This window comes from Lactuca virosa, chromosome 6 (genome assembly GCF_052849685.1).
Source record: "Lactuca virosa cultivar CGN04683 chromosome 6, Lactuca_virosa_CGN04683_v6, whole genome shotgun sequence".
Taxonomy (NCBI): domain Eukaryota; kingdom Viridiplantae; phylum Streptophyta; class Magnoliopsida; order Asterales; family Asteraceae; genus Lactuca; species Lactuca virosa.
The window spans coordinates 134694391-134707662 of NC_136431.1; positions in this window are offsets into that span (position 1 = coordinate 134694391).

Below are 13272 nucleotides of genomic sequence, written 5' to 3' on the forward strand. Positions count from 1 at the left end.
TAAATGTCATGTATAACATTTTGGACTTATAGAATACGACTAAGACATGTTGTACACATATTATAAGAGGGGGGATGTGGCATAAACTCACTCTCTTTCTTCTTCCTCATAACCATCCATATCTAGTGAGAAATGGAGGTTCCTTCTTTGTCTTTTATACTCTTACACCATCATTCTTACTTGTAAGAAATGGTATCATTAAATGAAAGCATGGGCTTTCATCTAAGAGTGGAAGTATATAAAGTAGAGAGAAGAGGCTTTAACTAGTTTACACTCTTGCTTCTCTTTGCAAAAAGTCGAGAGAACTCTTCATCCCCTCTCCTCTCTCTAGTAAAGTTAGTTGTCTAGTTTGTGGTGCTTTAGCTTGTTCTCTTTTGAAGAATTATTTGATATAAGTCTTAAAGGCTTAAGAACATCTATTATTAAGTGAAGCACTAACATCCATTGGTGGGTTGGCGACTTGTTGGATGGATACACATAGAGAGATTATAGCTTCGACATTTTCGATATTCATCAACATTCTAGCCTACCCTTGAGGATTAAAAGAACTATAAATGTTATTATACTTTTACCTCATCTATGGTTATTTTTTTCTTCCAATCATTTCAAGAAGATCCTTTGGTGGGAATAAAACTAGTTTATGATGTTCAAATTTTAAAGTCTTCTACTGTGAAACTTGTGTTTTAGAAACAATTTTTGAATAAAATCTCAACATGATGATGTTTATCTATTGAGGGGGAACAAATATATTCTGAGTTTCATCATCAATTTCTAAAGTCTACTAAGTTATGTTGTAACTTGCTATTTTATTATCTTGTAAACTATTTAGTTTTTACATCATCAAATAAGGGAGATTGTTAGGTATAGATTGTTTAGCTTTGATGATGCAAAACATGAATATAGCTTTATTGTTATATTGCTCATTTTTTATAGTAAGTCTTGGCTAAGTAAGTGCGAATATTACAACTTAGCAAGCTTAAATGTCAAGCAACCAAATTATCTTGGTGTTTCGAGTTGTTTTATTCTATATAATGTTAGAGCTAACCAAGCCAAGATAAGAATATATGTTATCCACTAATTGCAATTCATTGATAGTATCCACTGGTGCTTATCCACTGATGCCTATCCCTTAATTTTGGAGCTTATTCTCATCAACTGAAGTTGAAGCTATATCATCAACTGGAGTCCGAATATGGAAGTGATCAGAATTCTTACAGAAGAAATTTTACTAAAGATCCTATCTGATATGTTCCTTATTTATCTCATATATTGTGTTTTTCTCATATGAATCAATTCCTATATGTTGGGGATTTGATTTGATTTGTAGATTTAGAGATTATCTTGAAGATTCTCATCTCCTACCTTTATGGTAGGTTGTCAGGTTTTATTAGTATATATAGCAGATGCTTTCGTATGTTGAAATTTGTTGACTTGTATTGTATTATGAGAGATTGAGAGTTATTTATAGAGAATTTTTCGAGTGAGTTCTCAGAGAAAGATTCAAAAAGTATGTTCTTTTCTGAATCATTGTGCTTAAACATAAACCTGAAAAATGAAATAAGTTTTTGTTTGTCAAACCTATGTGTTATTATTTCGCGTTTCATATTGATTCATACACAAGTGTAAGAGTTAAGGAGCAACAAAAAATGTTTTAAATACGGATATTTATTTTGGATAAATATTATTTAAATAAAGGATTTTATAGTTAAATGTTGATACTTGTACTAATTTAATATTACTTAAATAGAAATATAAATTATATATATATATATATATATATATATATATATATATATATATATATCTTAGAACAATATCTATTAACATGTATATGTCATTTACAATGTGTGTCCTCGCATGTTTAAGCATTGACGTTGTCAGTCTTACCATGACTATGCTCACCCACTATAATACTATAAGAGAGGTTTAAGGATGTCTATTTGATTCTTAATGAGGTCAGTTTTTAAAGGCTCTCGCTTACCACCCTCACTGCCTCTTTGCATTTTAAGAGTGGAGTTACCGAAAGGATTTGATAGGATAATGCTACCCATGAAATATGCATATTTTCTTTATAAGCTGTTGATTAATCTCGCTTGGTTAAGTAACACATCAATCTGAGAGTATAGTTGAGAATGATGTGGACCTTGCGAATCTTAAACGTAACTTGAGTCGGGGACAATGCATTTGTGCATGGTTGATTTACCATCCAATTTGTGATCCGCGTCAACCCCATTATTGAATTTTAGATGAGTATAATATGAGATTAACATGCCATTCATAGTTAACAAATCTTAAAGATCTAAGAATTTCATAGTGATTGAAATTGGCAAAAGAGTTTCTTACTTAAATAACTTTGTGGTGTGTTTACGGCGACCCTGTACACATCATAAAACCAAATATGGATCCTAGCATTATTAATTAATTTTATTTTGGGTAATTAATTTTAAGGATAATTCGCATCAAACTAATTGGAATCTCTATTTTGTAGATGTTTGTTCCAAACAACAACAACAACAACAACAACAACAACAACAAAAACAATATTATCCTCCTTCTTCTTCCTCGTCCTTCTCCACCGCCCCTAAACTCTAGGAATCTAGTAGTGATTGAAATTGGAAAAAGAGTTTCCTACCTAAATAACTTCGTGGTGTGTTTACAACGACCCTTTACACATCATAAAGCCAAATATGGATCTTAGCGTTATTAATTAGTTTTATTTTGGGTAATTAGTTTTAAGGATAATTCACATCAAACTAATTGGAATCTCTATTTTGTAGATGTTTGTTCCAAACAACAACAACAACAACAATAACAAGAAAAACTCACCAGAACCAATTAAATAGATTGGATCCATACCTTTGTTGGATTAAGTGTCTAAGCCCATAACTATAATTGGTATGTACTTGAATTGAAAGCAGCACAGTCCTTTTGGGTTGCCCTCAAACCTAGCAACTGGACAAGGAAATTATGAAAGGAGAGATATTAATTTATTATAAGATTAATAAATTAATATAAATGATTTATTAATATGTTAAAAGATTAATATATTAATTAGAAATCATAAGGTTTAATTAATAGTTAGCCAGAAATTAATTAGAATTAATTTTGGGGTTAATTGTATTAATTATAAAGTGCAGGGACTAGTTTGCAATTATTAAATAGTTGAGTGGAAGGCTCCAGAACCTCCTTGGAAGGAGGTGGACGAAATCTATAGGGGAAACCCTAAGGATTTCGTCCAAGGGGGCTTGGATAAGGCCTTGGATTAACTTAGGCCCCAAGCAAAGGAGTATTAGGGTTTTCCCTAAACCCTAGATCCCTCAGCTATATAAGGAGCCTCCTGGCTCCCAAAATTGGCCACTCTTACTTTTGGTGAAACCCTAGGGCCGAATTTTGCATACCCTACTCTCTCTCCTTCAAGTTTCCTTCTTGCTAGCTTTTGGGTGTGACTCCATTAGAGGCATTACATTTGTGGTGCTAGGCTTCCAAGAAGATCAAGTTCAAGAGGATTAACAATTGCTTGCTATAGCAATTGAAAGGTATGTAACTCTTAAACCCTAGTTAGTTATTTTCGAAAATAGTCTCTCTCCTCTAGGGTTCTTGTTTTGCAATTCAAAGTTATATGTTCAATAGTTAAAACATAGATCCAAAGTAGGTTGCATGTGAACTTAGGAATTGTTTTCTAGTTTATTTGTTTCACCTAAAACCCATCAGTGGTATCAGAGCTATTGTTTGTTTTAAATTGAATTGCTATAATAGTTGAATTGCAAATTAGGGTTTATAGCTATTAAACCCTAAAGGCCAAAAATTTTCGATTTTTAGGGTTTTGGTTCAAAGGGTTTTCGAAAAACCCTAGCCTCCATGAACCCTAATCGAAATTAGGGTTAGGGTTTTGAAAAACCCTAGCCTCCTCCCTTGAATTTCGAAATATGCTAGTCTTTTTAGGGTTTCTTTGTTTTGGATAATAGTTGCCTTATTGGATAATTGAGAAAAATAAGGAAATTATCCTATTCCCTAATTTTCGAAATCTAGAAGCGATATGGATTAGGATTAAATTAATTGTTTAATTTAATTAGATAATCCTTACAAGATTTAATAAATTAGTTAAAAGCTAATTAATAGATAAATATTAAATCTAGTTATTTGGTTTATTTTAAATTTAAAATTAATGGCTTAGTTTTCGAAATTTATATATAAACCCTAAAGTTTTAAAAAGTTTAAAACACACCTTATATATATTATAATTAAAAGTTAAATATTATATATGTATAAGAATATGGTCAGTCAAATCGCTAGTATGCCTCATTCACGAAGCTAGTCTATAAGGGGGGTATAAGGAAACTGCCTATAAAATGGTAGTTGAATGGGTGTCCACTCTCACCCACCGCTTCCTTGATTACTGGAGGGTCGTTAGCAGAACGGGTTTGATAGGACAACTACATCTCATTAAAAGTATAATGTTATTAAATAAAGTACTAGAACATTATTTTACAAAATCCCAACTCTAGTTACTTTAGGAAAAATGTGAAAAGTATGCTAATCCATGAAATTGCACATTATGCTTTATTGGTCGTTAGTGGAGCGTGTGTGGATTACCAGCACACTAATAGGCACTAATAAATAGTAGTAATGGGTATCTCATAATTATCATTTTGGTGGAGCGTGTGTGGTTTACCGGAACATCAAGAGTTAATGATAAAGACAATGAGGTTACCAAGCACATTTGCATGGTTATTCACATCTTGTTTGTGATCCTCGACATCCCAGTCACAAATAGAAGAGCATAATACGAGATTAAAACATGACATTGAATAGTTTCAACGTATCTAAAAAGGAATTAGGAATTTCACTTCATTTATTTCGTCTAATGGTGGAATTGGTGAATCGTCATTCACCTACCTTTATGAAATTTACACTTGGATCTCGACATCCCATTTCTAAGTTGTGAATCTTCATAGTTGGATCCTAACCTTGATATTATATCTTTGGGTTATTATATTGAGGTATCTTGAAATCTAACTGAAACTTTCTTTCTTTTCAGATGTCTACTCCTGGAAACACTTCTGCTTCATCATCCTCCAACCACAACTTCGCTTTGCTCAACATCTGCTCCAAACTCGTTATGGATGGCTCTAACTATAACGATTGGATGCGTAACATCAAGATGGCGCTTCAATTTGAGGACAAAGAGCATGTCCTTGAAAAGGAGCTCAAAGAGCTTGATGAGTCTAAAGCTACTCCTGAAGTATATGCTGCCTACAAGAAACACTATGATGATGCAACCAAAGTGGCATGCATCATGGTCGCAACCATGTCCCCAGAACTGCAAAGGTACTATGAGAACTACTGGCCCTTTGAGATGAACAAGGACCTTATGGAAAAGTACCATAAGCGAGCTCGTCAAGAAAAGTTTGAAGTAGTCAAGTCACTCATGGCTTGCAAGATGAAAGAAGGGGAGTCGGTTGTATCTTATGTGCAAAGAATGCAACGCTACATAGAGCGTTTGGTCAAGCTCAACATTCACTTTGATGAGGAATTGGCCATTGACATGGTCTTGAACTCATTACCTGATTGTTATGGTCAGTTTATCCTAACTTACCATTTGAACAACACTGAGCAGACACTGGCCCAATTGCACAACTTCTTGCAGACAGCTGAAGCAGGGATGAAGGGTAAAAGTATAGCCTCCACTCCTGCAAGTGCCCCTGTCTTGGCTATTGGACAGGGAAAGGGGAAAAAAGAGGAAAGGTCCTCCTAAGCAAAATTGGAAGAGCAAGGCTCAAGCTGGGTCATCTACAAATGGCCCAAAGGCTAAGCCCAATGCTACCATTCCCCATGTTTCTGATCCAAAGGATGCTGATTGCTTTTATTGCAATGACAAAGGGCACTGGAAGAGAAGCTGCCCAAAATATCTGCAGGATATCAAAGATGGCAAAGTGAAGCCATCTTCAGCAGGTATTTACACTATTTCTTCTAATAACTAATTATCTTCTCGTTCATGGGTCCTTGATATAGGATGTGGTTTTCACATATGTTCTGATTTGCAGGGGCTAAAAGAAAGTGAGGAGATAGAGCGAGGAAGGATAAACTTGATCATGGGAAACAAGAAGTCTTCACCTGTGACCAAGATCGGAGTTTATCAACTTTTGCTTAGTAATGATGTTAGATTAGATTTATTGAATTTTTGCTATTCGTCTGAGATGACGACAAACATTATTTCATTTCATGCATTGTTTAGACAAGGTTTTAAATATTCTTTTAATGATTTGAATGGTTCAATTTCTGTTTATAAGAATGGTGTTTTCGTGTTTGAAGCTTTACCTTGTGATGGTGTGTATGAAACAGTGACTTGTGTTGATAGCTTAGGAAATAGTGTGTTTAATATTGACTTGTCTAATAGTGTAGACAAGGCATGCTTGTGGCATTGTCGTCTTGGACACATTAACAAGAAACGCATACCCAACTCCAAAAGGATGGAGTGTTGGAATCATTTGACCTAAAATCAGATGATATGTGTGAATCTTGTCTTTTGGGAAAGATGACGAAATCACCATTCACAGGGTCTTGGGAAAGAGGTGAAGGTTTGTTGGATCTCATACATACAGATGTGTGTGGGCCCTTCAGATCAACTACAAGGGATGCTAATCGATTCTATGTGACTTTCACTGATGATTATAGCAGATATGGCTATATCTACTTAATCAAACATAAGTCAGAAACCTTTGAAAAGTTCAAAGAGTTTAAGCATGAGGTCGAGAATCAATTAGGCAGGAAGATAAAGGTACTTAGATCCGATAGAGGCGGGGAGTATCTTAGTATCGAGTTCAATGACTATCTAAAAGAATGTGGGATAGTCTCACAATTAACTCCTCCTAGGACACCACAGTTAAATCGTGTAGCTGAGAGGCGTAATCGAACCTTGTTAGACATGGTTCGTTCTATGATGAGTCGTGCTTTGCTTCCTATTCACTTCTGGGGGTATGCCTTAGAGACAACCGCCCACATCCTCAATCTTGTCCCTACAAAGAAGGTTGCCAAAACACCTCATGAAATGTGGACGGGGAAAGTTCCCTCGTTAGCACATATTAAAGTCTGGGGTTGTGAAGCTTTCGTAAGACGAGAGACTCACGACAAGCTAGCAGCTAGAAGTGAGAAATGTGTTTTCATTGGTTACCCAAAGCGGTCTTTTGGATATTTGTTCTACAGACCTAGTGAAAACGTGATCTTTGTAGCACGAAGAGGAGTCTTTCTAGAAAGAGAGCTCATATTCAAAGAGGACAGTGGGAGCACCATTGACCTTGAAGAAATTCAAGAGTTAGCCAATGAAGGAACCTTAGATGACACTAGCACTCAACCAGAGGAAACAGTTCCTGTTGAACCAGTTGATAACTCATTACCTCTTCGAAGATCCACTAGGGTGAGTGTGCCACCTGAGTTGTATGGTTTTCATATTACTTCAGATGGTGACACATTCATCAGTGATAGGACACTGGTAAATTTAGATGAACCAGTTACTTATAAGGAAGCAATGGCAGGCCCAGAGGCTTCCAAGTGGAAAGAGGCAATGGACAGCGAGATTAAGTCCATGTATGACAACCAAGTTTGGAATTTAGTTGATAGTGCACCAGGTCGTAACACAGTTGGGTGCAAATGGATCTTCAAGAAGAAGACAGATATGGATGGGAATGTGCACACATTCAAGGCTCGACTGGTTGCAAAAGGTTTCACTCAAACCCTAGGGGTTGACTATGATGAGACCTTTTCGCCAGTAGCTAAGATTAAATCTATTAGGATATTGCTCGCCATAGCTGCCTTTCATGACTATGAAATCTGGCAGATGGATGTCAAGACTGCTTTCCTTAATGGGAAGTTGGCTGAGGATGTTTAGATGAATCAGCCAGAGGGTTTTGTTGATGCAAAGTTTCCCAATAGAGTGTGCAAGCTTGAGAAATCTATTTATGGATTGAAACAAGCATCTCGCAGCTGGAATCTTTGCTTCCATGAGAAAGTCAAAGAGTTTGGTTTCTCTAGAAGTGAAGATGAGTTTTGTGTGTATATCAAGGCTAGTGGGAGTATAGTAACTTTTCTGGTGTTATATGTCGATGACATATTACTCATTGGTAACGACGTTCCAACCTTGAAAGATGTTAAGTCTTGGCTTGGAAAGTGTTTTGCCATGAAAGACCTTGGAGAAGCTGCCTATATTCTTGGGATTAGAATATTGAGAGATAGAAAGAAGAGACTAATTGGACTTAGTCAGAGCACATACTTGGATAAGGTACTAAAGAGGTTTAGTATGGAAAATTCCAAGAAGGGAGAGCTACCTATCCAAAGCAATACCAAATTGAGTAAGACTCAATGCCCAAGTACAGATGAGGAAATAGCTTACATGAGTCACGTACCTTATGCTTCCGCTGTCGGATCGATCATGTACGCTATGACATGTACTCGCCCTGATGTGGCCTTTGCTTTGAGCATGGTCAGTCGCTATCAGGGAAACCCGGGTAGAGCTCATTGGATATCAGTAAAGAATATACTCAAATATTTGCGAAGGACGAAGGACTGGGTCCTTGTACTTGGTGGCAATGATACTTTGAGAGTAGATGGTTACAGTGATGCCAGCTTTCAAACGGATAGAGATAACTTCCGTTCTCAATCAGGCTGGGTATTTTTACTGAATGGAGGAGCAGTTACTTGGAAAAGTTCCAAGCAAGATACGATGGCTGATTCTACTTGTGAATCAGAGTACATAGCAGCGAGTGAAGCGTCGAAAGAAGCAGCTTGGTTGAGGAACTTCAACGGAGATCTCAGAGTTGTTCCAACCATCCAGGAGCCTATGTAACTGTTCTGCGATAATGAAGGAGCGGTTGCCTTGACAAAGGAACCAAGAGATCATGGTAAAACCAGACATATCGACAGAAAGTACCATTTTATCAGACATAGAGTAGAAGAAGGCCATCTTGTAGTAAAGAGGGAGTCATCTTAAGATAACCCAGCCGACCCCCTCACAAAGGGTCTGAGTAGGGCTAAGCATATTCAGCATGCTCGGAGTATAGGACTGAAAGATGATATTAGTTTTAGTAGTTAGATTAGTTTTATTCTGAAACTTGTAACAAAGTAAATGTAATTGACTTTTGGTGATTAAATAACAAAGTATTATTTATGAGTTTGTTTACTGCCTTTTGTCAATTGTTTATTGTGTTTCATTTTTGCATGTTTTACTTCCCAAATAATAAGATTATTCAAACTCCACAGTCGCTCATACTTTTGGAAGTAAGTAGTGAATCAAGACTGTCGTGAATTGGATTGCAGATTGTCTAAGGATAGACATGGTAATAGAATTGCTGCAATGTTCATGAGTACTCAGAAATTAAGATTGAGTATTGGATAAACCCTCGCTCAGAGTATCACTTCATGGAATTCATCACGAGTAATACTGAGACGATAATATCTTATAATCTTGAAACGAAGATATATGAGTTGTAATTTACAAAGTCGGTTATACATTGGTGATACAAAAACGCATCAGGAACTTGGTGTTATAAAACGTATTGTCATGTATAATTTGATGAGTAAAAGATACAAGCATATGAATCAATGTTTATTCGTTCCTTTTGCCCTAATAGGAAAAGCGATATCTATGGGCCCCTCGATGATTTGGTGTTGACTTATGTGTTGGGCCCAACCAGGACTAAATTAATGTGTTCAATTAGAAGTCCTACATCATCACAAATCAGAAATCGGGAAACATAGATTCTGGACAAAGAGATTGATTACATTCCATGTCTTATGTCTAGGGATATCTTGCAGAACGAAGGATTATATGATCACTTATCTAAGGACACGTAACTGACTGGGTCAGAGTTCAGCAGCAGCTTTTGGAAGCTACAATTTGCTGGTCAAATTTAGAAGGCATACTAGCAATTATAGTTACAGACTTATCCAAGTGGGAGACTGTTGGATTAGGTGTCTAAGCCCATAACTATAATTGGTATGTACTTGAATTGAAAGCAGCACAGTCCTTTTGGGTTGCCCTCAAACCTAGCAACTGGACAAGGAAATTATGAAAGGAGAGATATTAATTTATTATAAGATTAATAAATTAATATAAATGATTTATTAATATGTTAAAAGATTAATATATTAATTAGAAATCATAAGGTTTAATTAATAGTTAGCCAGAAATTAATTAGAATTAATTTTGGGGTTAATTGTATTAATTATAAAGTGCAGGGACTAGTTTGCAATTATTAAATAGTTGAGTGGAAGGCTCCAGAACCTCCTTGGAAGGAGGTGGACAAAATCTATAGGGGAAACCCTAAGGATTTCGTCCAAGGGGGCTTGGATAAGGCCTTGGATTAACTTAGGCCCCAAGCAAAGGAGTATTAGGGTTTTCAATAAACCCTAGATCCCTCAGCTATATAAGGAGCCTCCTGGCTCCCAAAATTGGCCACTCTTACTTTTGGTGAAACCCTAGGGCCGAATTTTGCATACCATACTCTCTCTCCTTCAAGTTTCCTTCTTGCTAGCTTTTGGGTGTGATTCCATTAGAGGCATTACATTTGTGGTGCTAGGCTTCCAAGAAGATCAAGTTCAAGAGGATTAACAATTGTTTGCTATAGCAATTGAAAGGTATGTAACTCTTAAACCCTAGTTAGTTATTTTCGAAAATAGCCTCTCTCCTCTAGGGTTCTTGTTTTGCAATTCAAAGTTATATGTTCAATAGTTAAAACATAGATCCAAAGTAGGTTGCATGTGAACTTAGGAATTGTTTTCTAGTTTATTTGTTTCACCTAAAACCCATCAACCTTAAGGTTCACCTTGAATTATGACAACAAGGAGTATATTCTCAATGAGGATATTCCTGAACTTTCAGAAGAGCCCACTGATGAAGAAGTTGCTGCCTACAACAAACACCAAGATGAGTCGACTAAGGTTTCTTGTCTCACGTTAGCAACTATGTCCTCTAAGTTCCAAAATAAATTTAAGAATTAGCGTGTTAATCTTCAGCTCAAGGAAATGTTCCAAGAGCAAGCTAGACAAGAATGATTCTAGATCGTTAAATCCCTTATAGCATGTAAACTATAAGAGGGAGCATATGTATGTGCACACTATCATGGGCTGAATATCTTGTGACCATGTTGACCGAGAAAATGAAGATCATGCCACTAGATTATTATCTTAGATTGGGTTCAAAATGGGGCGTCCTAGGCCAAGGGTGTTGGTATGCTAGTCATTGCTTTCTGGCCAAGTTATTGAAGAGCTTGACAGTGAAGGGTTCATAGCCTTCTAGAGATACAACTATTCGGGGGCTAATGTTGCTTCCTTGATGAGTATATGGCAGAGAAAATTTTTTGTATGCGTAATATGGGAGGACTGGTATCGGGGTTTTATGGGTGACCTCATTACACCGTACATACAAGAAGTAATTTCAAACTTAAGTCCATGACAAATTGTATTAGAGCATATCAGCGAAAGGAAATGCAGGTATGGTCGCATGTATTTGTGGAGTCGATAGAAGTATGGACTTGCTGGTGCGTTGCCACAAAGTAATCAGTGAACTGTCGACTAATGCTTTGCCTCCCTAGAAGGAAGGATCCAGGGGTGGTCACTTGCCTAGGATTCCGACTTTGAAGTATAAGGGTTGAGATCCAGTGTTGTGGTATGCAACAGTACTTGCCATCAGAAGGAAGGCCATTTCGAATGGAAAAAGTTCCCCTTCCATCACACGAGGGTGTACGACAATGGGCGATGGGAGAGTTTGACGGGCAAAATATCCCATGACCGTGTTGACCGAGAATATTGTCACACCCCCAAACCAGACGGCGGAAACGTCCGGGGGTGGATGACTTCACTTGTAGTATCACAACACATGCATTATAGTTAATTATACACTAACATATTGTCAATATCTTTTTAATGAAGTATTATAACCATACTGAGACTAGATGGCCTGAACCAACGCATTGAAGGCATTGAAAGCTGTTGATACCAACTGTCACTCGTAGGCGTGTATGCCTGACTGTAGCTAGCAGTCTGAGTGCGGGGTTGTCAATCCCAACATAGATCTATACAGACATTGTTTCGATCCCCGACTCGAGATTCTGGTTATAATGTCAGGACTTTAACTATATTGTTTAAAGTAAATTAAACAACCTGTATCAAATGACTCATAAAAAGCATATAAACGTTACATGTATAATAGTTATGAAAACCCAATCATTCTGAAATAAATGATTGACAGTATGTTCTTGAATTAGTATTCTTAACATGTATATGAAAGATGTATACTCTTGATTAGTTTTGAATCAAACCTTTGTTCTTGTAAAACAATGTACTTTAGTATACTTGAATCATGAATTAATGTTCTGTGAATCATAAATTATACCTATTAAAATTTATATGTACTTTCTGAATTGATATTGAGTATTCATGAATGCAACCCCTTGCTCAACATGTTACAAAGGGTATTTGAACTTAATGAAATAGCTTTTATACTTATACACATATACATATATATATATATATATATATATATATATATATATATATATATATATATATATATATATATATATATATATATATATATATATATATATAAGTAAAATCTAAATGACACTCGGACAAATAACCGATACTTATAACCCCACATCCAAACAAGGAAAAGGAACCAAAGTGGGTTATGAGTCCTAAGCCTTTTAAATCTTATTTACATAAATATATATATATATATATATATATATATATATATACACATACATATATATATATATATATATATATATATATATATATATATATATATATATATATATATATATATATATAATTTCTAGGAAAAAATATAAGTTTATAAAAAACATTTAAAAGAAGTTTAATATTTTGAAATACTTTTGATGATTTAATGTCATTTTAAGATAATCTTTGAAAACCAATTGAATTGATGATAACTGAAATCTATTTTGATAAGATATTTGAAACCTTTTGTTTATAACACAAAATCTTTGTATTAGACTTGTATTCCCCCCCCCCCCTTAAAACAGTAAAAACTATGAAAATACGGGGGTATGAACTCACCTGTAGTGATTGATTCGAATGTAAGATCGATATAGGATGCTAAGTGTCAGGTGAAGTCCCGAGCACAAACAGATCCTAATAAGCATATAATGACACATATATGATATAATTAGTGTATATAACAACTAATCATGAATTGGAAACATCCCTAGGAACTAGGAATCACTCACAATGGAGTGTATCAATCACATATGA